At 40.8% G+C, this 25,315-nt stretch overlaps 1 protein-coding gene across 4 annotated transcripts in view; it reads right to left on the reverse strand.

The window, feature by feature from the left end:
* RAPH1 (Ras association (RalGDS/AF-6) and pleckstrin homology domains 1) overlaps positions 1-25,315 on the reverse strand; it is a 107,810-nt gene that overhangs the window by 66,074 nt on the left and 16,421 nt on the right. Inside the window, exon 1 of one of the 4 annotated variants that reach the window (XM_030802823.1) lies at positions 7,745-7,770. The exons of the other annotated variants lie outside the window; for them this stretch is intronic. The gene's annotated coding sequence lies outside the window, so the exon portion shown is untranslated. Of the gene's footprint in view, positions 1-7,744; positions 7,771-25,315 lie in introns of those variants that run through there. 4 annotated transcript variants of the gene reach the window in all.

A 25,315-nucleotide genomic window follows, 5' to 3' on the forward strand; every position in this document is an offset into this window, starting at 1 on the left:
CTTAAAGGTATCTAAATACGCCCAAGGAAACTATAATGCATACTATAACAAATCCTATTATTCTATGATTATAATATTAGGTACTTTGGGGGGAATATATTGAGGTTTTACTTAAATTCCTTGCTCCATTACATGTAAGGGAAACTATGTCCTGAAAGAGTAAACGTACCCTACCACAAATAAAGTTCACTCCCCAAAGCACAGATGTACTGAAGATAGAATAAAATCCAAAGTCATTCACAGATTGACAATGGCCTGTCCAATCCTAACCTTCAGGGATCTCTCTTACCACCCTCCCGCCTTCCCCTCCTCCCCCTTCCAGCAACACTGTCCTGCTTGCTAATCCTTGGAACAAAGACTTGCTCCAACGTCCAGCATTTTCAATGTCAGATCCTTTGACTAGAACTCTCTCCTCCAGACAGCTGCATGGCTCACTTATTCAAGTCTGCTTATGTGACCATTCTATCAAAAGAGTCCACCTTCCTTGATACTTCCGGTCTTTTTTATTCGCAGCACCGATCACCATCTGTCCCATCGTCTTTCTTCTTCCACTAGAAGGAAAGCTCCATAGGAGAGCAAGGACTTTGGTTTCCTTCTGTATCTACAATGCTTGGAATGGTGCCTGGCAGGTGTCATTAAATATCTGCTGAATGAGTATCTAACATACAAACACACATATAGTTATATATGTATATATATATTATATATATACATATATAATACATATATATAAAGGATGCACATTTTTTGAAAGGTCTCTAAAGAGCTAGCATGGCCAAAATCCACACACAAAAAAATCAATATAATAAAGGACTGAAATGAACATTAACAGAGTGCTATTCTTCAAGACCAGGTCCTTTATAAGGAACTTGTCATTTGATCTCACAATAACTCTGAGACAGTTGTTACTGATTTATAAATGAAGAAAATTAGGCTAAGAAAGATTAGGTAACGTTTCCCAAGGCTCACATCTAGTCAACAACAGTGTAAGAATTTTGAATCAAGTGTTTGACTTGTTCTTCTGTTATCACTGGTTTTCAAACTCCCAAAGAGGTCCATTTAGCAGCCACCATGCGCATAGATGAGCTTGAAAAGGGTATGCTAAAACAAAACAAAACAAAACAAAACCAAAAAACCCATAACTTTTATTCATTCATTCAACAACTATTTACTGAGCAGCTACCACAGGCCAGGCACTATTATAGGTACTAAGAAAAGCAGTGAAACAAGTGAGATAAAGTCCCTTTCCTAGTGGATCCTTAGTCTATTGGCATGAAGAATGAAGGAGAGTCAGCTATAGAAATTTAGGGAAGAATGAGTATAGAAAACAACCAAAGACTAAGGTAAGAATAAGCCATGTATATTCAACGCAAGATTATACTATGGCTGGAGCCCAGTGACCTAGTAAAAGAGTAGTAGAATCTGAAGTCAGAGAGGCAGACAGGGAATACAGCATCTATGACCTAGTAAGCTTAGTAAACTGTTAGGGTTTTATTCTAAGTCCCTTCTTTACATATAAGCAGGGTCTTGGTATAATGGCATTCATGCTTTTTAAAAAGATCACTCAAATTGCTTTACAGTGAAAAGACTGTAAGGATGGTAAGAACTAGATGAGACCAAGAAGACTACTGCAATGGTCCTGCTGAGAAATGATAAAGACCTCAACTAAGTGGATGGAGATGAACGACGGAGATAAAGACGATGATGATAGCTAATATTTATTGAATAAATATGGATCAGGCATTATTCCAAGTGGAGTACATGTATTAATTCATTTAACCCTTATAATAACCCTATAAAGTAGGTACTATTAAGCCATTTACTGATGAAACTGAGAAGGTACATAGGTTGCCATGGCTGCAGAGGCAGAATTCAAACTTAAGACAGTTATCACTACTACCCAGGTTCTTAACTATTGTATAATATTGTCTCTCCCTGAGATGAAATGAAGTAATGTGGCAAAACTCAGGATATTTTTCTGCAGTAAAGTCAAAAGAACTTAATGAAAAACTAAATGGGGGGAAAGAAAAGAGAAATCAAGGATAATGCCTAGATTTCTGGTTTTAGTAAGTGGGTGGTGATAACATCGACTAAGACTAGTGAGAAGCAAGTTGGGGGAAGAGTTGGATTCTGTTTTGAAGATAGAGTAGTGATGTCTAGCAAACATCCAACTAGGAAAACTATGAGGAAAGGTTAAGACTCAGCTGATATGAAGGCTTAGTTTAATCTATTATTTTGAAACCATATTACAGAAAAATCATAGAATACAGCTAATAATGATTTAACTAGTATTTTAAACTCATTTACATGTACTTTATTCATGAAAAACAGAAATAATGGGAGAATGATCTACTTACTGCTTATACACTGGTTGGTTTCATTTTACCAATAACAGTAAGTAACTGTGCCCAATTATTACAGGTTAAAACCTGTATATAGTAAGCTCCACTATGCATAATGAAGCTATCTATTCAGTATTCTTTAGTATGAAACAATATTATTCCTGCTAAATTTTCCATGAAGTTATTTATTCAAGCCTATTTTCCCTATTAACTTTCCTCTCAGGAGATATTTTGGTTTACTACTCAATATCCTCATTGTAAAACAAAACGGTGATTATCAAGAAGGTTGAGCTTAGATTAGGGCTTAAAAATTTGGTTAAATACATTACGTATAGAGCAATTATAAACGGCAAAAGACAAGATGTATATTTGCGAGAATGTCATGAGATTGATTCAAAGAGAACTAAAGTGGGATCTTGAAAGCCAAGCCTACTTTTTTTTGCCCGAAGCAACTGGATTCTTTTTTTTTTTAAAATGATGGGGTCACCCAGGCTGGAGTGCAGTGGCACTAACACATCTCACTGAAGCCTGGACCTCCCAGGCTCAGGCAATTCTCTTGTCTCAGCCCCCGCAAGTAGCTGGGACTACAGGCATGCACAACCACGCCAGGATAATCCTTTGTACTTCTTTGTAGAGATGGGATTTCGCCAGATTGCCTAGGCTGGTCTTGAACTCCTAAACTCAGGCAATCCTCTGGCATTGGCCTCCCAAAGTGCTGGGATTACAGGCGTGAGCCACTGCACCCAGCCAACAACTGGATTCTTGAGCATAGAAATTAAAGAGTCAGGGGCAGAAACGCATTTTATCAGAGAACACAACTGTGTATAAGAGTTTTTACACGCCTGTAATCTCAGCATTTTGGGAGGCTGAGGCAGGTGGATCACCTGAGGCCAGGAGTTCAAGACCAGCCTGGCCAACATGGCAAAACTCCATCTCTACTAAAAATACAAAAAAATTAGGGTGTGGTGGCACATGCCTATAATCCCAGCTACTCGGGAGACTGAGGCATAAGAATTCCTTGAATCCACGAGGCAAAGGTAGCAGTGAGTGGACATCGTGCTACTGCACTCCAGTCTGGGTGACAGAGTGAGACTCTGTCTCAAAAAAAAAAAAAAAAAAAAAAGAGTTTTTTTTTGTTGTTGTTGTTTTTTGAGATGGAGTTTTGCTCTTGTCGCCCAGGCTGGAGTGCAATGACACGATCTCGGCTAACTGCAACCTCTGCCTCCTGGGTTCAGGTGATTCTCCTGCCTCAGCCTCCTGAGTACCTGGGACTACAGGCATGCACCACCATGCCCGGCTAATTTTGTGTTTTTAGTAAAGACAGGGTTTCGCCATGTTGGCCATGCTGGTCTCAAACTCCTGACCTCCATCCAGGTGATCTGCCCACCTCGGCCTCCCAAAGTGCTGGGGATTACAGGCATGAGCCACCAGGCCTGGCTGAATAAAAAAGTTTTTAGAGCAGGGAAAGACCATTAGAAGGCTACTGCAGACATTAGGTAGAGATAATTCACAAAATTGAAGTCCTGAGCGAAAATACAACTTACGCAAGTCACATACTCAGAGTAGCAAGAAAATTACGTGGCATATAGTCAGGGTGCCTTAATTATTGAGCTCTTTTGGTCCTGTTAATAATTCAAAAAAATTGCTTTTTGCAAAAATAAGTACTCTAAACTTAAAACCATATGAACACTCTCAGATACAGGAGAGCAGAGTACTATTAGAGCCATTTCCATGGGTTTAATAGGAAATGGGTCTAGAGTGCTCAATGTTCCAAAGACACAAGAGAAGCTTTGATTTCATTGAACATTCACAGTACATCTGCTATGTGCCAGACACTGGAGGAACAGAGATGAACACGACAACCTCTGTCCTCAAGGAACATATAATCTAGTAGGGAACAGAAAAGGAAACCAACAGTGATGAAACACTCTGTTAAGTGCTATACAAGAGGTATGTTAAGTGAGCGTAGTTTAACTCAGTTTGAGAAGATAGGAAAGTGGTGATGCTTCAGTGGAGACCTGAAGAGTGAATATGTAAGAGAAAGGAGAAGGGTGTTTTAGGCAGAGGAACCAACATATACAAGGGTATAAAGATGTGAGAACAACGTGTTAGAACTCAAAGTGACTTAGCATTTCTGACGCATAGGATGGGTGGTGTAGACTCATGGAAAATGAGGCTGGAGAGGAGGAAGCGGCAAAATCCTAAGCCATACCAAAAACTTTGGACTTTATCCTGTACGGCAATGTTATTCCAATTGTGGTTTGTTGATGGCCTGCATCAAAATTACCTGGGGTGCATCTTTTAAAGTCAGTTTTAAAATGGCCCACTCAAGATCTACTGAATACTAATGTCAAGAGGATGGAATATTTTCAACAAGTTACCCAGGGTATTGCTTATACCCACTTAAGTTTAACAAAGTATAAACAACTATGTTGTTTAATAATTACTGGGAGCTCTTGCAAGACAATAAGTAATGCCATTTTGTGTAACCACAATTTGGTTAAAGGTAAATGTGGACTCCTTAAATGAGTATTAGAATGAGTACTCCTTAAAACCATAAGGAAATTAGGTACCATGAGGATCCATCATTAACACACCCCAATTACTCTTCTTCCATTACCATAGTCTCATGCTTCCTCTCATAGTTATTCATTTACAAATAAATTTTAGTTCTTTATTTCCAGTTACATTTCAGTAGCTTTCTCACAAAAATGGTTTTAGAAACACCTCCTATGCTGTTCTAACCTGAAAAATAATTCTAAAGAAAAACATGCACTAGAAAAAGGGGCAGGAGGGAGGTGAAGACTTCCATGTTCAAGGAGTACCCCAACTGTGCAAGTTACAACTGTTGCAAAATAAAAGCAAGAGGAAGGAAACCTAAATCAGACAAGAGAAACAATAAGAAAAAAAATGTTAAATTTAGTAAGGCACAAAAAGAGGAAGAGGACTTATCAAAAGGAGGAGAGAGGAAGTCAGAGCAGAGAAGGGAAAGGAAAGGAAAGAAGTAGGACATTCATAATGTGAAATGGAAAGAGAATTGTAGGGGATTAATTACTTATCAGATGGGGCAGTGCCTGGTATGCTTGGTTTCTTTCTCTCATGACCTACAACTACACTATTTTAAAACAAGACCTTTAGTTCTGCCGTGAATGAAGTGCTATTATTTATAAATTGCCCAAATGGAAACTGGGAATTTAATAAACAGTCTGGGAAGTTTTAAAAATGAATTTGCAGGACCAGGCATGGTGGCTCACGCTGGTAATCCTAGCACTTTGGGAGGCCAAGGTGGGCAGACTGCTTGAGCCCAGGAGTTTGAGACCAGCCTGGGCCACATGGCGAGACCTCATCTCTTTTTTTTTTTTTTTGAGACGGAGTCTGGCTCTGTGGCCCAGGCTGGAGTGCTGTGGCGCGATCTCGGCTCACTGCAAGCTCCGCCTCCTGGGTTCATGCCATTCTCCTGCCTCAGCCTCCTGAGTAGCTGGGATTATAGGAGCCCGCCACCACGCCCCGCTAATTTTTTGTATTTTTTAGTAGAGACGGGGTTTCACCGTGTTAGCCAGGATGGTCTTGATCTCCTGGCCTCGTGATCCACCCGCCTCGGCCTCCCAAAGTGCTGGGTTACAGGCGTGAGCCACCGCGCCCGGCGGTGAGACCTCATCTCTTAAAAAAATAAAGATAATTTTATAACTTTTGCTCTTAATTTATAAGGTAGATGAGTTAAAAAAAAAAAAAAGTTAAAAGTTGCTTTTTATATGTCCATCACTGAAGTTTCCTCTGTAGATTAGTGACCCTCAATAGAAAGGGCCTACAGAAAGGTTCTACTTAGGATCCAAACCTTCGAAAATACTCTGCCTACAAAGAATCAAGCTAAGCATTATGCGAAAAAAAAAGGCAAAAAACAAATTTCATAACTTCAAAGAACATTAATACTAACTGTGGGAGAACAGGGCTCACTGCAGCCTTGACCTTCTGGGCTCAAGCAGTCCTCCTGCCTCAGCCTCCATGAGTAGCTGGGATGACAGATGCAAGATATCCTGATTAACAAATTCTCTAGCAACAAAGTTCCTTTTGTAGACCAGTGCATAAAGCAAATTTAAAGGAAGCTACTGTCTCCTACGTGTTGAAAGGTACTAAGAAGGAAGCAATGTGCTATGCTATTCAGAGGCTTCATAGAAGCAAGCCTGAGTTAACTAGCTACCAGGGAACTTGCATGGATGGCCTGGTCCTCACAGTGAGGTGACACCTGGAACTCAGTTTTGTAAAATTGCCACATGGAACCAAACCTTCCTAACAGAGAGGTATGCTATTCTTGGGCCAGTCATGGTAAATTCTTCTTTACCCAGAGGACAGAGAAGTACTAGGAAAGATGATTTACACCCTTATGCCATCTCTTTGATTTAAACCTTCATTTCTGACAACCCAGGATGTAACTAACACATCCTCTTCACTATCATCTATATTAACTGTGAAGTAATTTAAGATCATATAATGAAGCATAAAAACAAACTAGAAGTATTTTAACAGTTGGTAGAGATTGTAATGCCTAAGAGTTATAAATCAAATTCAAAGGCAATTTTGTTAATGTTTTATTTATCAGGCACTTAAATGAACCCCTTACAAAAAGAATTTGGGAGGCCGAGGCGGGCGGATCACGAGGTCAGGAGATTGAGACCATCCTGGCTAACACAGTGAAACCCCGCCTCTACTAAAAATACAAAAATTAGCTGGGCGTAGTGGTGGGTGCCTGTAGTCCCAGCTGCTTGGGAGGCTGAGGCAGAAGAATGGCGTGAACCCTGGAGGTGGAGCCTGCAGTGAGCCGAGATCGCGCCACTGCACTTCAGCCTAGGCGACAGAGTGAGACTCCATCCCAAAAAAAAAAAAAAAAAGAATTCCTTTTACAGAATGATGAACTAGGCCAGGCACAGTGGTTTACACCTGTAATCCCAGCACTTTGGGAGGCCGCGGCAGGCGGATCACCTTAGGTCAGGAGTTCAAGACCAGCCTAACATGGTGAAACCCCATCTCTACTAAAAATACAAAAATTAGCCAGACACAGTGGCCGGCAGGCACCTGTAATCCCAGCTACTTGGGAGGCTAAGGCAGGAGAATCGCTTGATTCCAGGAGGCAGAGGTTGCAGTGAGCCGAGATCCCACCATTGCATTCCAGCCTGGGCGACAGAGCGAGACTCTGTCTCAAAAACAAACAACAACAACAAAAAATGAACCATATTTTAATGAGAATAAGCATAAGCATTCCTTTATTTACATTAGATTTTCATAATATTGGATATTCTTAATCTATTAAACCCCAAACAGGAACTCCCCATCTGTATTAGTCTGTTTTCATGCTGCTGATAAAGACATACCAGAGACTGGGAAGAAAGAGGTTTAACTGGACTTACAGTTCCACATGGCTGGGAGGGCCTCAGAATCATGGCGGTGGCAAGACAAAATGTGGAAGCAGCAAAAGTGGAAACCCGTGATAAACCCATCAGATCCCATGAACTTATTCACTATCACAAGATTAGCACAAGAAAGACTGGCCCCTGAGATTCAATTACCTCGCCCTGGGCCCCTCCCACAACACACAGGAATTCTGGGAGATACAATTCAAGTTGAGATTTGGGTGGGGACACAGCCAAACCACACCATTCGGCCCTCCAAATCTCATATCCTCACATTTCAAAACCAATCATGCCTTCCCAACAGTCTCCCAAAGTCTTAACTAATTTCAGCATTAACCTGGAAGTCCACAGTCCAAAGTCCCATCTAAGACAAGGCAAGTCCCTTCTGCCTATGAGCCTATAAAATCAAATGCAAGCTAATTACTTCCTAGATACAATGGGGGTACAGGTATTGGGTAAATACAGCCGTTCCAAATGGGAGAACTTGGCCAAAACAAAGGGGTTACAGGGCCCATGAAAGTCCAACATCCAGTGGGGCAGCCAAATTTTAAAGCTCCAAAATGATTTCCTTTGACTCCAGGTCTCACATGCTGGTCATGCTGATGCAAAAGGTGGGTTCCCATGGTCTTGGGCAGTTCCACCCCTGTTGCTTTGCAGGGTACAGCCTCCCTCCTGGCTGCTTTCATGGGCTGGCATTGACTGTCTGAGGCTTTTCCAGGTGCACAGTGCAAGCTGTCTGTAGATCTACCACTCTGAGGTCTGGAGGACAATAGCCCTCCAGCTCCACTAGGCAGTGCCCCAGTAGGGACTCTGTGTGGGGGCCCCGACCCCACATTTCCCTTCCACAGTGTCCCAGGAGAGGTTCTCCATGAGAGCCCTGCCCCTGCAGCAAACTTTTGCCTAGGCATCCAGGTGTTTCTATACATCTTCTGAAATCTAGGCTGAAGTTTCTAAACCTCAGTTCTTGTCTTCTGTGCACCTGTAGGCTCAACACCACGTGGAAGCTGCCAAGGCTTGGGGCTTCCACCATCTGAAGCCACAGCCTGAGCTCTATGTTGGCCCCTTTCAGCCACAGCTAGAGTGGCTGGGACACAGGGCACCAAGTCCCTAGGCGGCACACAGCATGGGGACCCTGGGCCCGGCCCATGAAACCACTTTTTCCTCCTGGGCCTCTGGGCCCTGTGATGGGAAGGGGCTGCTGTGAAGGTCTCTGACATGGCCTGGAGACATTTTCCCCATGGTCTTGGGGATTAACATTAGGCTCCTTGCTATTTATGCAAATTTCTGCAGCTGGATTGAATTTCTCCTAAAAAAAAAAAAAAAAGGTTTTTCTTTTCTACTGCATCATCAGGCAGAAAATTTTCTGAACTTTTATGCTGTTTCTCTTTTAAAACAGAATACTTTTAATAGCACCCAAGTCACCTTTTGAATGCTTTGCTGCTTTGAAATTTCTTCCATCAGATACCCTACATCATCTCTCTCAATTTCAAAGTTCTACAAATCTCTAGCGCAGGGGCAAAATGCTGCCAGTGTCTTTGCTAAAACATAATGAGAGTCACCTTTGCTCCAGTTCCCAACAAGTTCCTCATCTCCATCTGAGACCACCTCAGCTTGGATCTTATTGTTCATATCACTATCAGCATTTTTGTCAAAGCCATTCAACAAGTCTCTCGGAAGTTCCACACTTTCCTGCATTTTCCTATCTTCTTCTGAGCCCTCCAAACTGTTCCAGCCTCTGCCTGTTACCCAGTTCCAAAGACATGTCCACGTTTTTGGGTATCTTTTCAGCAATGCCACACTCTACTGGTACCAATTTACTGCATTAGTCCATTTTCAGGCTGCTGATGAAGACATACCTGAGATTGGGAAGAAAAAGAGGTTTAACTGGACTTACAGTTCCACATGGCTGGGGAGGTCTCAGAATCATGGCGGGAGGCAAAAGGCACTTCTTACATGGCGGTGGCAAGAGAAAATGTGGAAGAAGCAAAAGTGGAAAGAAACCCCTGACAAACCCATCAGATCTCGTGAGACTTATTCACTATCACAAGACTAGCACAAGAAAGACTGGCCCCCATGATTAAATTGCCTCCCCCTGGGTCCCTCCCACAACACAGAGGAATTCTGAGAGATACAACTGAAGTTGAGATTTGGGTGGGAAACAGCCAAACCATATCACTAAAGTGGAAAAAAACAATTTAGTTCAATGCTCTACAAAGAAACCCCTAACATCCCTATAAATAAAAAGTTCTGATTATCTTATAATTAACTATTACACAATATGCCATAAAACATTATCTGAAACCACAGTAGATAAAAAACTACAAAAACTGAAAAACAACAAATAATTAAGATTGTGTTGTTTATATTCCAGCTTCCCAATTTTAAGAGCTGTGAGACAGTAAATTTCTGTTGCTTTAAGCCACTCAGTGTGCAGTAATTTGTTACTGCAGCCCTAGCAAATGAATAGTTACTATACACACACACACGCGCACAAACACACACACACACACACACGGCTGCTCCACACTTCAGACCTTTTTCTGTTATACTACATAGTGTAGCTATTCAGTTATTTTTGCAGACAGCTGATATTGTGCATGTCCACTCCAGCCTCAACTAGAAGTAGAAGCTGCAACTTCATTCACTCTTACCGAAAACGGTCTTGAAACTATGGAAAGCCTCACGAGGGAGGCAGCAGTATTTTTCTTCAGTTTTGTCCTACCTATTCCCCTACCAGATGGCCAAATGCACTGGCAAGAAATCCAATCCCAGAGGCAACCCATGCTTTGAGAGGAAAGGGGGTGCCAAATAGCTGTAGCCTATAGCTTGGAAGTCATTTGGATTAGGTATTGAATTATCAGTATAAATAAACTCAAGGTTTCAAACAGACAAAAAGATGGACAGAAATAAAGACAGAGATATGTGTATATGTGTTTGTAGGTATGTCCACTGAAAAAGCCTGGTGGCAATGACACCAGGTAATTAATTAGCACACTTAGTTCCCAGTTTTAGGTTTCAAAATACTGTATATACTCTACACAAAAAGTAACAGGTACCTGGAGTAATAATTCCAGGGCTGGGCAGGGAAAAAAACAAGATGAGATCTTGCAGTGAGCCGAGATCATGCCACTGCACACTCCAGCCTGGGTGACAGAGACTCCGTCACAAACAAACAAACAAACAAACAAACAAAAACAAGATGAGCCTCTAGAACACCATCTCATGGCAAAAAAGTCCTCAATTAATGATAGGCACATGTCAAATGGACATGGGAACTAGCCTGAAGGCCCAGATCAGAGGCCTAATCTGTGAAAAGTTAAATATTGAAATAAATTATGATAGAAACAAGTTATAATCCACTGAATAAAATCCATATATATATTTATATTTTGGGTATATTTATGGCATATTTATATATATGTATATGATATATATATAAATATATAAATAAATATATATAAATATATATATAAATATATATATATAAAATATATACATATATTTTTTTAGATGAACTTTCACTCTGGGTTGCCCAGGCTGGAGTGCAATGGCACAATCTCAACTCATTGCAACCTCCACCTCCCAGGTTCAAGTGATTCTCCTGTCCCAGACTCCCAAGCAGCTGGGATTACAGGCGCCTGCCACCACACCCGGCTAATTTTTTTATTTTTAGTAGAGACAGGGTTTCACCATGTTGACCAGGCTGGTCTTGAACTCCTGACCTCAGGTGATCCACCCACCTCGGCCTCCCAAAGTGCTGGGATTACAGGTGTGCACCACCGTGCCTGGCCATAAAATCCATAGTGAATTAAATAAAATATATACAGTAAAGAAGAAAGCTCTTCCTTACTGTAGAATGTCAACTACTTAATATAGATGAAATGACAAAAAAAAATCACCATTTTGCAACCACTGTTATAATTACTAAGTATTTATTTTAAAAGTAATTTAAAAACCAAGTTGCTAAGTTTTAAAAAATCAAGGCAAGAATCATCAATAGAGGCTAAAACTAGTAGGTGAAAATTTGATGACATATACTCTCAAAATATCTCCCCACAAATTACTCAGAAGACAACCTTAACCAAGTGACCAAAATATCATCACTACAGAGGCAAACCAACATCAGAGGGTTCCAGTTATAATGCATTGGGAAGGATATAACATCACTGTAGTATTCCTGCAAAAAATGCAGTACCTGAATCAAATCATAAGAGACATTTTACAAAATAATTGGCCAACACTTTTCAATAATGTGATGGCCAAGAAACAAAGAAAAGCTAAGGTAATGTTCCATATTCAATGGAACTTAAAGAGACATGACAACTAAACACAATGCTTGAACCTGGACTGGATCTTAGACCCAGGGAAAATACCTAAACATAGCCATAAGGACAATGTTGGAACAGTTGACAAAATATGACTGTGGATTAGACCACAGTATTGAATCAATGTTACATTTCCTGATTTTGATAACAGTTTTGCAGTGACATAAGAGAACATCTTTGATCTTAAGAAATATACACTGAGGCTGGGCGCGGTGGCTCACGCCTGTAATCCCAGCACTTTGGGAGGCTGAGGCGGGCAGATCACGAGGTCAGGAGATCAAGACCATCCTGGCTAACACGGTGAAACCCCGTCCCTACTTAAAATAAAAAAAAAAAAAAATACAAAAAAATTAGCCAGGCGTGGTAGCGGGCACCTGTAGTCCCAGCTACTCGGGAGGCTAAGGCAGGAGAATGGCGTGAACCCGGGAGGCAGAGCTTGTAGTGAGCTGAGATAGTGCCACTGCGCTCCAGCCTGGGTGGCAGAGCGAGACTGTGTCTAAAAAAAAAAAATATATACACACACACACACACACACACACACACACACACACACACACTGGGGTTACAGGCATGCATCACCATGTCCAGCTAATTTTGTATTTTTAGTAGAGACAGGGTTTCTCCACGTTGGTCAGGCTGGTCTCGAACTCCCAACCTCAGGTGATTCGCCTGCCTCGGCCTCCCAAAGTGCTGGAATTACAGGTGTAAGCCACCACGCCTGGCCTGGAGGTTGTTTATATTCTTCTTACAACTTTTCTGTAAGTTTGAAATTACAGTTGTCCCTTGGCACCAGGGGGACTGGTTCCAGGACCTCCACCTATACCCAAATCATGCATACTCAAGTCCAGTAAACCCTCCATATATGTAGGTTTCACATCACCACAATGATCCATGTTTGGTTGAAAAAAAATCTGCATACAAGCAGACCCACACAGTTCAAATCTGTGTTGTTCAAGTGTCAACAGTATATCAAAATAAATTAAGAGATAGAGAGATGAAGGAGGAGAGATAAAAGAAAAAACAGTCTTTACCCTCAGAAAGCTATAATTAGGAAAACAGTGTGTTAACAAATAGATCATCTAGGCCGGGCGCAGTGGCTCACGCCTGTAATCCCAGCACTTTGGGAGGCCGAGGTGGTCGGATCACAAGGTCAGGAGATCAAGACCATCCTGGCTAACACGGTGAAACCCCGTCTCTATTAAAAATACAGAAAATTAGCCAGGCGAGGTGGCGGGCGCCTGTAGTCCCAGCTACTCGGGAGGCTGAGGCAGGAGAATGGCATGAACCCCGGGGGGCGGAGCCTGCAGTGAGCCGAGATCGCGCCACTGCACTCCAGCCTGGGTGACAGTGAGACTCTGTCTCAAAAAAAAAAAACAAAAAACGAAAAACAAATAGATCATCTAAATTTCAGAAATAAATTTAAGGAAAAGGAAAAAAGCTATAAAACACTTTTACTAAATTAATACGTTTAGTCTAAGGACACTGAAAAATAATTGTGTATTTCTCCAATATATGGTTTTTATTACGTATGCACACGTTCCCTTTCCTAAAGTATATTTGCCTTGCTTACTTTAACCTTTTCAGCTTATTTATAAAAATTTTGCAACTTAGAAAAATATTTATTCATCAGATATCCTTTCACAGATGCAAAAAGAATCATTTCTAACCTTCAGATTTAAAATAATGTTTTTTTTTTTTTTTTTTAAGAGAGAGTCTCGCTCTGTCACTCAGACTGGAGTGTGGTGGCACCATCTTGGCTCACTGCAACCTCTGCCTCCCAGGTTCAAGTGATTCTTGTGCCTCAGCCTCCCGAGTAGCTGGAATTACAGGCGCGCACCACCACACCTGACTAATTTTTGTATTTTTATAGAGACAGGATTTTGCCATGTTGGTCTCAAACCCCTGGCCTCAAGGGATCCAACCACCTTGGCTTCCCAAAGTGCCTGGATTACAGGCATGAGACACCACACCCAGCCCTAAAAAAATAAGTAATTTTTTTAAAAGTTCGTTAACATCACAAGTAGGTCAGAAAAAAATCAGAATTCGGTTCCAAATCCAAAGCTAGTATTTAATTAAATTGAAATGCCTACACTAAATACAGACTTCAAGATGGGTATTTTTAAAGATGTTTTGATTATTAAAACTGTGTTACTTTTGTTACTGTCAGAACAAAAGGAGTAAAACAGTAAAACACTATTTTGCATTATTCATTAACATATTTCCTGACCTCTTCCCAACATCCAGATAGTAGGTATTACTAAAGTTGATCAAATATCCCCCACTGCTATAGTTTGGATAGGTATCCCTGCAAATCTCATGTCAAATAGTAATCCCTAATGTTGGAGGTGGCGCCTGGTGTGAGGTGATTGGATCATGGGGGTGGTTTCTCATGAATAGTTTAATACCATCCCCTTGGTGCTGTCCTCTCAATAGTGAGTTCTTGTGAGATGTGGTCATTTAAAAGTGTGTGGCACCTCCCCACTAGTCTTGCTCCTGCTCCGGCCACATCACCTGCCTTGTTCCCCCTTCACCTTCTACCATGATTGTATAAGCTTTCTGAGGCCTCCCCAGAAGCCGAGCAGATGCCAGCATCATGCTTCCTGTATAGCCTGCAGAACCATGAGCCAATTAAACCTCTTTCCTTTATAAATTATCCAGTCTCAGGTATTTCTTTATAGTAATATGAGAATGGCCTAATACATACAACCAAAAAAGCTTCAAGATGTCTGCTTTCTGTTTCTATCTCATAAATGTAAAATTCCTAGGAAAGACATTTTACCACTCATTACTGATAAAAGATACATTTAATACTGTTGGCGCCTGCCTGTAATCCCAGCTGCTCAGGCTAAGGTAGGAAAATCACTTGAACCTGGGAGGTGGAGGTTGCAGTGAGCTGAGATCGTGCCACTGCACTCCAGCCTGGGCGACAGAGTGAGACTCTGCCTTAAAATAAATAAATAAATAAATAAATAAATAAATAAATAAATAAAATAAAATAAAATAAAATAAAGTTTTAGGACAGGCAAAACTGAGCCATAGTGATAGAAATCAGAACAGAGGTTGCCCAGGGGAAGAGGGTGGGAGATGAGAGATAGCAAAGGGTCTGGAGGAAACACACAATCAACCAAATCATCAAAATAAAAGTCACACTGCTAAACTAACAGCAATTCATCAGGGTTGGTGCCAGGAGGTTCAACTATTTTTCCAATTCCGTGCCTTCTTTTCCTATCTATAACCACTATCTTGGCTCAGATCTATGTTATATTATCCTCAGATTATTCTAGCAACTTCCTAACTGACCTCTCTTCTTTAATCCATCACTGTCAGATTAATCTTTCTTGAAGACTCTTTTCACGTCATGATTGTGCTCAAACACCCAAAACAGTTCCTCGTGACATTCTGAATTAAGTATAAACTTTGCATCAAATGACTTTAGATTCTCTCTGACACGGGCTTGATGTAAATTTTCAATCATATTCTCCAAATATAAGCCATGCTTTCTCAATTTGACTTTTAAATTTTCAACCTGACTGCAACATCTCAACCTGTCAAAAAAAAGTCACAGAAAGCATTTCTGCCTCCCCAAAATACCATTAAAATGACAATAAACAGTTTCAAAAAAGAATAAACTTGTAAGGACATGGAAACAGGAGATGGCAAAGGCATTAACAGACGAGATTCTGGCAAATTTCTGGAAGACAAAAACAGGTAGAATCATACAGACGGATGAACCAAAACAGTAAGAGCCACTGCTCAGAGCAAGCATTTTCTCTCAACATTTGTTCAACAGATATGTCTTAAGTACATACCACATGCCAAACGCTCACTGCTCTAGGAGTTCAGGTACAGCTATAAATATTACAGTGAGGGACGTGCTGACATTGAACTTACATTCTAGTCAAAGGAGAGAAATATAAAACAAAAAAGATAGTGACAAGTGTGATAATTAAACTAGGGTGTGGAGAGTGACCAGGTGGCTGCTTTAGATTTGATCAACAGAGAAAGCCTGAGTTGTGATATTTCAGCTGAGATACTAATGTACTAATGACAAGAAAGAATCAGACATGCAAAGCTCAGAGAGAAGAGCACTTCAAGTAGAGGGTACAGATTTGGCAAAGGACAGATCACGCAAGGATTTGTAAACTGAGAAAAAGAGTTTGGATTTTATACTAAAGAAGTCCTCGGCTGGGCACAGTGGCTCACGCCTGTAAACCCAGCACTTTGGGAGGCTGAGGCGGGCAGATCACCTGAGGTCAGGAGTTTGAGACCAGCCTGACCAACATGGAGAAACCCCATCTCTACTAAAAATACAAAATTAGCCGGGCGTGGTGGCACATGCCTGTAATCCCAGCTACTAGGGAGGCTGAGGCAGAAGAATGGCTTGAACCTGGGAGGCGCAGGTTGCAGTGAGCCGAGATCATGCCACTGCACTCCAGCCTGGGCCACAGAGCAAGAATCCAACTCAAAAAAAAAAAAAAAAAAAAAAAAAAAAAGTCCTCTTGAGGTTCTTGAGGGTAATATGAAGTAATCCCTTACCAAAGGCTGTAGTAGAGGTAGGGACCATTCATAAAGAAGCCATAGGATTAAGAGAATAGAAATGGGAAAAAGGATGCTCTGCAGGACAGCAGAGAGTATTCTCCAGGGTGGCATCCCCCAGGCAATTAAGACATTTTCTTCCAGGGTCACTGAAACTACAAAAACAACTCTCAAGCCTGGGATGCAAATTCAAATACCTGCAGGGGTCAGGCAGCCAATATATATACTGGTGGTGGTAGTTAGATATAAACCAATAGGGAGTGGTGAGGTCTGAGAACTGTGACAGCATACCTCAGCTAAAAACACTAGAATTTTTCTTTTTTTAAGTTTATTCTGGAATTAAGAGAGTGGTAAAGGTTGCATGACCTTGTGAATGTAATAAAACTCACTGAGTGTACACTTTAAAAGAGTAAATGTTTGGGAGGGTGAGGCAGGAGGATTGCTTGAGCCCAGGAGTTCGAAACCAGCCTGGGCAACATAGCGAGACTCTGTCTGTATTAAAAAATAAATTTAAAAAAAGAGTAAATATTATGTATATCTCAATTTAAAAAAACTAAAAGTTTAAATGTGTGCTAGTTAAAGAAGAGAAGAGTTAGATACCACTTCCTCTGAGAAGCCCATGAACTTTGTACCTCTCTATGGCATTTATAGCTAATCAGCTTTGTATTATGTGGTGGTTATTTATGCACTTGCCTTATCAGCCTCCACACCCAACGAGATTGCAAGCTCTGGAAAGAGAGAGACCATATGGTTCTCATTTTTCACCCCAGAGCAACTACCACAGAAATATATTTTCTTGATGCAAATTTTGACTTTTTTCTGCCAAATATTTCTAATTTAAGATGACTCAAAGCTAAAGGTACATTTCTTAAAAAAAAAAAAGTGGCCAATTTATCTGGTTCTAGTTTAAAGAAATATTAATCAAAAGAAACCAACACATTCCAAAATTAATTTCCCTATCAACAGAGGAATGGTTAGGAAAAATCAGAAAATTCTGCAATGCACTTTAGCTTCAGAAGAATATTTTAATAATATTTCTATAAGGCTATTTCAAGGCATATGATTTGATTCAATAGCTGTGTTAATGACTCTCTGGTAAAAATTAACAAATGACTATTAGTAAGGGATCTTGCACCTGACAGAAACCCAACTCAAACTAGTTCTAACAAGGCATCTATTCAAAGTATAATTATCAGTACATTTGTCACAATGTTTGTCCTCTCCACTTCTTTAATCTCCCTTTCTCTTCCCTTCCAGGGTTTCATTCCAAAATTCTCTACCTTCTTTACATTTCCATTTCCCATGTCTTTGCTGTCTCCCCATTTTAACCTATGAGTTCTCTTTCAGTATCCCTTTAAAAAGCTACTCCCAATTCCTACATATGAAAAACCAAAATCCACACAGTCGCTAAAAGAGACTTTAAGAATTGGCCAGGCACGGTGGCTCATGCCTGTAATCCCAGCACTTTGGGAGGCAGAGGTGGGAGGATCACAAGGTCAAGAGATTGAGACCATCCTGGCCAATATGGTAAAACCCTGTCTCTACTTAAAATACAAAAAAAATTAGCAGGGTGTGGTGGCGTGCACCTATAGTCCCAGCTACTCGGGAGGCTGAGGCAGGAGAATCGCTTGAACCCAGGAGGCAGAGGTTGCAGAGAGCCGAGATCGCACCAATGCACTCCAGCCTGGTGACAGAGTGAGACTCTGTCCCAAAAAAAACAAAAAAGAATTAAGCAGAATATGGGCCAGGGGTGGTGGCTCACACCTATAATCTCAACATTTTGGGAGGCCCAGGCAGGCGGACCACTTGAGGTCGGAAGTTGGAGCCCAGCCTGGCCAACATGATGAAACCCTGTCTCTACTAAAAACACAAAAATCAGCTGGGTGTAGTGGTGCACACCTGTGGTCCCAGCTACTTGGGAGGCTGAGGCAGGAGAACTGCCTGAACCTGGGAGGGAGAGGTTGTAGTGAGCTAAGATTGTGCCACTGCACTCCAGCCTGGGTGACAGAGTGAGAGTCTGTCTCAAAAAAAAAAAAAAAAAAAACCCCAAAAAACAAAAAAACAAACAGAAATTCTCCCTCCATGTTTGTATGCCTTAACATTTTATTCCACCAGGAGTAAAAAATCCAACCAGAGATGGATCATTATTCCTGACATTAATGAGACACGAATGGAAATAAGATAGAATTTAACAGTCGAAAATTGCCTTGGGTGACAAGAATAGTCTAAAAAAGTTATTGAAATTTTTGGAATGAGTTTGTTGGGTATTTAAACGACACATGCTAAACATCCCTTACCTTTTTTTTTTTTTTTTTTTGAGACAGAGTCTTGCTCTGTCATCCAGGCTGGAGTACAGCGGTGCGATCTTAGCTCACTGCCACCTCCGCCTCCCAGGTTCAAGCGATTCTCCTTGCCTCAGCCTCCCAAGTAGCTGGGATTACAGGCACATGCCACCACGCCCGGCTAATTTTTTGTATTTTTTAGTAGAGACAGGGTTCACTGTGTTAGCCAGGATGGTCTGGATCTTCTGACCTGGTGATCCGCCCACCTTGGTCTCCCAAAGTGCTGGGATTACAGGTGTGAGCCACCACGCCCAGCCATCCCTTAACATTTTAACACAAATTCTGGTTCATAAGAAATCTCAAATAGGTAAATCTTTCATGTTTATGTCCTAAGTTTGAATGAGTAAAAACAGACTTTCATTATCTTACACAATTGAAAAGGTTAGTTTAATAAACAGTTTGCCAGATCTCCCTAGTTATCTAGGACTAAACAAGGAATCAGGAGACTTGAAATTCTTCTCTTAATTCTGCCACTAACTAGCTAGAACTTTGTGTTAAAGCATTTAAATCCTTAGCCCTCATTTTCTTAATCTGCAGAAAAATGGGGCGGGGAATAGATGAACTAGTTGATACCAAAGATTTCCTCCACTCCTCCAACCCATTCTATTTTTGTCTGAATTTCTACTATTTAATTACTGACTTCACTCTCAATTTTCTTCCTATTTATCAGTCTTTTCTCTCCAATCTTTTTTTTTTTTTTTTTTTTTTTTGAGACAGAGTCTCGCTCTGTCGCCCAGGCTGAAGTGCAGTGGTGTGATCTCGGCTCACTGCAAGCTCCACCTCCCAGGTTCACGCCATTCTCCTGCCTCAGCTTCCCAGGTAGCTGGGACTACAATCCACCACATTATAACCTGCCCGAGATTCTATTTAAAAAAAAAAAAAAAAAAAAAAAAAAAAAAAAAAAAAAAGACCAGGCGCAGTGGCTCACACCTGTAATGCCAGCACTTTGGGAGACTGAGGTGGGCAGATCACTTGAGGTCAGGAGTTTGAGACCAGCTGGCCAACATGGTGAAACCCCGTCTCTACTAAAAATACAAAAATTAGCCGGGTGTGGTGGCAGGCGCCTATAATCCCAGCTACTTGGGAGGCTGAGGCAGGAGAATCGCTTGAGCCTCGGAGGCAGAGGTTGCAGTAAGCTGAGATCACGCCACTGCACTACAGCCCAGGAGACAAAGCAAGACTCAGTCTCAAAAAAAAAAAAAAAAAAAAAAAAAAAAACAACAACAACCAAAAAAATTATATAGAGACTCTGTCGCCCAGGCTGGAGTGCAGTGGTGTGATCTCAGCTCACTGCAGACTCCACCCCCTGGGTTCAAGTGATTCTCCTGCCTGAGCCTCCAGAGTAGCTGCGATTATAGGCACACCACCACACCCGGCTAATTTTTGTATTTTTAATAGAGACAGGATTTCACCATGTTGGCCAGGCTGGTCTCAAACTCCTGGCCTCAAGTGATCACCTGCCTCGGCCTCCCAAAGTGCTGGGATTGCAGGCATGAGCCATCACACCTGGCCCTCTCTCCAATCTTAATTCCGGAGTAAGGTATCTGCTGCCAGCTACTCTTTACTCTATTACTTAAGGGGAGGGAGCAGTTTAGGGAGCCAGCTTTCCCACCTTCACAGTCCAAAGATAGCCACAGTTATCTCTGCTCTGCCCTAGTTCAAATGAAGTCTCAGGAGTTTAGAAATTGTCTGAGATGCTTTGACTTCTAATTTAATACTTTTAGGGTTTTTTGTTTTGTTTTGTTTTTGGTTTTATTCTCTGTGTATTCATTTGTTTGAATAGCTAATATGGTCATGGTTATGAGACAGAATAAAATTCAACTTAGTGTACAACAAAATATGGATTCCAGGAAGCTTAGAGGGTGGCTACCAGTGAGACAATGAGCAGTATCCCCCTAGGGTGGGCAGCATGTCGCACATCTAAAATTTGTGTAGTTTTTTTGTTTGTTTTTTTGAGACAGTCTCGCTGTGTCGCCCAGGCTGGAGTGCAGTGGCGCAATCTTGGCTCACTGCAAGCTCTGCCTCCCGGGTTCATGCCATTCTCTTGCCTCAGCCTCCCAAGTAGCTGGAACTACAGGCGCCCACCACCACGCGCAGCTAATTTTTTGTATTTTTAGTAGAGACGAGGTTTCACCGTGTTAGCCAGGATGGTCTCAATCTCCTGACCTCGTGATCCACCCGCTTTAGCCTCCCAAAGTGCTAGGCTTACAGGCATGAGCCACCACACCTGGCCAAATTTGTTTTTCATTTAACAATCTTAAAAATCCACATCAATTCCACATTCTGCTTCATATAATACCAATTAGAATAGAAAAAGTGTTTAAAACTAAGTAAAACTAAAGCTTCAGAATAATGCTGCCATATTTATTATGTGGTTTTGCATTCCCAATCTCTCCCTCCCAATCCCGAACCCTGTGTGCATGTGTACATACACTCTGAGGGGACCTAAGGGTACAATACTCCAGTTTTGAAAAGTAGGAACGTAGATGGTATCATCTCCATCCTATTATAATGAGGAAACTGACATTCAGCCTCAGATTAATATATTAAAAATATTTTATAGGCTACTTATAATTATCTTTTGTGTTAACCTCTCAATAAAATTTAAGCAAAACTTTAAAAATCTGCAATTTAACTAATGTACAATAAACCATTAACAACGCATAACCATTGCAAGTTCTGTTTGGACGGTATGCTGTGTAAAAAGAGAAGGGGATTTTCAAAATATCAGCGATTCTAATCTTGCCACATTGGCTAGAACTAATAATGGTCAGGCAGTGTCAAGTTTAGTGCCCTGTTTTTGATCACAGCGAAAATGTTCACATGAATGGCCTCATATCCATAATATGCTAAAATGACATTCTGGTTTGACTATATCATTCCACAGATGGCTAAATTGGCAGAAATGGCTAAGCTGGTGTCTTTCATTGTATCACTGTTTGGTATGCATTGCCAGTTGAAGAAAATGAACTTCATTCTGTTAAGAACGTCCCGGGCTGTCTAGTTATTAGACCACTTCAGTTGGAATCCCAACTCAAACACTGAGTAGTTCTATCAACTTACCTACAGAGGAACAAACATATAAATTATATCCAACTTCTCAGAAACCATGCAAGCAAGAGAGTGGAGTGAAACATTTAAAGTGTTGAGAGAAACCAACCAACCTAGAATTCTGTACCTGGCAAAATCACCCTTCAAAAGTGAAGGAGAAATACTTTCTCAGATAAACCATAACTGGAGGAATTTGTTGCCAGTAGAAGTGCTTTGCAAGAAATATTAAAAGAAGTACATTAGAAATAAAGAAAATGATATAGTTAAGACACTCAAACTGGCATAAAGGAAGAGCATCAAAGAAGAAATCAGTGAAGGTATAACTTTTATTCTTCTTAATTGATCTAAAGATAATAGTTTGTTCAAAATAATAATGGCAACAATATATGTGATTAGGTAAGCTTATGTATAAATATATACATGCTTACATATAAGTGAATTACAGCAATGGTTCAAGAGACAGGAGGGAAGAATTCATATTTTGTTATAAGGTACTCACATTACACCCATGAAGTGGTACACTATTATCCGAAAGTGGATTTCAATTAGTTGTAAATGTAAATTGCAAAGTCTTGGGTGACCACTAAAAAAAGGTAAGAGAAATACAACTGATACACTAAGAAAGGAGAGAAAATTGAATCATATAAAATGCTCAAAAGGCAGAAAAAGAGTAGAACACAAAATGGAATCAAAAAACAAGGGCAAGAAATAGCAAATGGTAATAAATATGGCAGATATTAATCCAATTATATTAATAATCACTGTGAACATCAACAGTCTAAACGCATCAATTGAAAGAAATTTTTGTTGGCCGGGCATGATGGGCTCACCCCTGTAATCCCGGATTTTGGGAGGCCAAGGCAGGCAGATCACTTGAGGCCAGGAGTTTGAGACCAGCCTGGCCAACATGGTGAAACCCTGTCTCTACTGAAAATACAAAAATTAGCCAGGTTTGATGGTGTGCACCTGTAATCCCAGCTACTTGGAAGACTTGAACCCGAGAAGCAGAGGTTTCAGTGAGCTGAGATAGCACCACTGCACTCCAGCCTACACAACAGAGTGAGACTATGTCTCAAAAAAAAAAAAAAAAAAAAAAAAAAAAATGGCCAGGCGCAGTGGCTCACGACTGTAATCCTAGCACTTTGGGAGGCCAAGGCAGGCGGATCATGAGGTCAGGAGATCGAGACCATTCTGGCTAACACGGTGACACCCCGTCTCTACTAAAAATACAAAAAAATTAGCTGGGCGTGGTGGTGGGTGCCTGTAGTTCCAGCTACTCGGGAGGCTGAGGCAGGAGAATGGCGTGAACCTGGGAGGCAGAGCTTGCAGTGAGCCGACATCGCGCCACTGCACTCCAGCCTGGGCAACAGAGTGAAAGACTCTGTCTCAAAAAAAAAAAAGAAAGAAAGAAAGAAAAAATTTTTGTCAAAGTGGATCAAAAGAAAAGACCCAACTCTGTTGTCTACAAGAAACCCACTTTAATATAGACACAAATAGATGAAAAGTAAACCAATAGAGAAAAATATGCCATCCTAACACTAATCAAAAGAAAGCAGGAGGAGCTAACTTAATTTCACAGTGGACTTTAAAGCAAGGAAAGTTATTAGGGATAAAGAAAGGTATTACATAATGATAAAGGGTCAAGTCTCCAAGATGACACATATCCTGAATGCATATGTGCCTAACAACAGAGCATCAGACTATGCGAGGCAAAAAAAAAAAGACAGCAAAGAAAGAAATGAATCCACTATCACAGCTGGAGACTTGAATACCTCTCTATCAGAAATAGGCAGATTCAGCAAGCAAAAAATCAGTAAAGATATAGTTGAACTCAACAACACCATCAATCACCTGGATATAACTCACATCTATGCGCTAATTCATCCAAGAACAGAATACATATTCTTCTCAAGCTCACACTGAATATACTCCAAGACAGATCACATTCTGGACCATAAAACACACCATTAACAAATGTAAAAGAATAGAAACCATATATAATGTCTGCTCTCAGAGCACAATGTAACTAAACTGGAAATCAGTCACAAACATAACTGGAAAAAAATATCAAAATACATGAGATTACACAACAACCTCTTAAATAACACCTGGGTCAAAGAAGAAATCTCAAAAGAAATTTTAAAAATATTTTAAATAAAATGAAAATGAAAACACAATTTACCAAGTTTGTGGGATGCAACAAAAACAATGCTTAGAGGGACATTTATAGCATTGAATGACTGCATTAGAAAAGAGGACCTAAAATCAACAATCTAAGTTTCTACCTTAGAAATCTAGAACAAGAGCAAATTAAATCCTAAATAAGCAGAAGAAATAATAAGAATCTGAGCAGAAATCACTGAAACCAAAGATGGGAAATCAAGGAGAAAAATCAAAACCAAAGCTGGTTCTTAAAAAAATAAAATTTAACTTAAAAAAATCAATAAAATTGATAAACTTCTAGGTAGCTTAACTAAGAAAAAAAAAGAGAACACAAATTACCAATATCAGAAATCAAAGAGGGGACATCACTACAGATCTTACAGACATTAAAAGGAAAATACTACTATAAGACTGGGCACAGCGGTGCACACTTGTAGTCCCAGCACTTTGAGAGGACAAGGTGGGCAGATCACTTGAGGTCGGGAGTTTGAGACCAGCCTGGCCAACACGGTGAAACCCCATCTCTACTAAAACAATATAAAAATTAGGCAGGTGTGGTGGCAGGCACCTGGAATCCCAGCTACTTGGGAGCCTGAGACACGAGAATTGCTTGAATCCAGGAGGTGGAGGTTGCAGTGAGCCGAGATTGCACCACTGCACTCTAGCCTGGGCAACAGAGTGAGACACCATCTCAAAAAAAAAAAAAAAAACAAAAAACTACTATAGGCCAGGTGTGGTGGCTCACAACTACAATCCTAGTGCTTTGAGAAGCCAAGCGGGAGGATTGCTTGAGGCCAGGAGTTCAACACCAGCCTGAGCAACATAGCAGGACCCCCTTTTCCACAAAAACATTTAAAAATTAGCTGAGTGTGACAGCATGTGCCTATAGTCCTAGTTACTTGGGAAGCTAAGGTAGGAGGATCATTTGAGCCCGGTTCAAGGTTACAGTGAGCTATGATCCCACCACTCTACTCTAGCATGGGCAACAGAACAAAAATCCTGTCTCTTTAAAGAAAGAAAAAAAAGGATACTATGAACAAACTCCATGCCTATAAATCTGATAACTCAGATGAGATGAACCAATTCCTTGTAAGACACAATTTGTCAAAACTCAAACAAGAACAGACAATCTGAATAGGCCTGTACCTACT

This window comes from Nomascus leucogenys, chromosome 22a, assembly GCF_006542625.1.
Source record: "Nomascus leucogenys isolate Asia chromosome 22a, Asia_NLE_v1, whole genome shotgun sequence".
In the NCBI taxonomy this organism is placed as follows: Eukaryota; Metazoa; Chordata; class Mammalia; order Primates; family Hylobatidae; genus Nomascus; species Nomascus leucogenys.